The sequence below is a fragment of the Mandrillus leucophaeus genome, unplaced genomic scaffold (genome assembly GCF_000951045.1).
Source record: "Mandrillus leucophaeus isolate KB7577 unplaced genomic scaffold, Mleu.le_1.0 Scaffold2021, whole genome shotgun sequence".
In the NCBI taxonomy this organism is placed as follows: Eukaryota; Metazoa; Chordata; class Mammalia; order Primates; family Cercopithecidae; genus Mandrillus; species Mandrillus leucophaeus.
In genome coordinates, this window is record NW_012102057.1 from 17,090 (window position 1) to 17,960 (window position 871).

General features: G+C 37.5%; 1 pseudogene; it reads right to left on the reverse strand.

Moving 5' to 3' along the window:
- The window catches only part of LOC105539322, a 12,706-nt pseudogene that overhangs the window by 6,729 nt on the left and 5,106 nt on the right, over positions 1–871 (reverse strand).

Sequence of the window (871 nt, forward strand, 5' to 3'; positions counted from 1 at the left end):
TTATGTTCAGTGAAGATTGAGCACATCTCAAAAGCTTTGCAACATTTATTACATTGACAGGTTTTGCTATGGGTAGTTGACAAACATTGATCAACACCATTGTAACTGCTTTTCTGCCCCTTGCAATTACCCACACTTTGGTAGTCTTTCTTTAAATGTAAAGTATTAAGGTCACAGCTTCCATGCTTTCTAAGAATCACCTTTTCAAATGAATCTTTTATGTCATGCTCTGGCAATACCTCTGCAGTAAAATGAAAAGAGCCAGTTGAAAAAAAAAAAAGAACAAAATTTCTCCCTCATTTCACTCAGGTGAATACACTTTACAAATATAGAACTACACAAAGCACATTAACAAGGTGACACAATAAAATATCACAGTCTGTTAATTCCTTTATAGACGTATAAACTTAACAGAAATATACTGACCAAAATGCCTTTGTGAGAAGTCTAAGAAGCACCCCAAGTGAGTAAAATGCAAAGAACCACACAGAAGTGTAATAAAAGTATTTCATATTTACCCACCACAGCCTTTCTTCATCCCATGATGACCTTAAATATACACTCCCAACTCCTGTCTTCCCCCTCCAAAACTAAATAAAATAGTGATACCTATGTCCATGCTTCTGGCTTTTTGAGACTTTACCAAAGACTAATTTCTGTATTCCATGACAGTGTCGAAAGGAAAGGTGGTATACTTTGACAGTTTCGGACAGCGGAGACCAAAGGTAAATGACTGTTACAAGAGAGGAATGACTTCAGTATCACAGACAGACAATGGATATAGCAAGTGACTACAGGATCTCAATAAGAAACATGAGGAATGGCCAGGAGTAGTGGCTCATGCCTGTAATCCCAGCACTTTGGGAGGCTG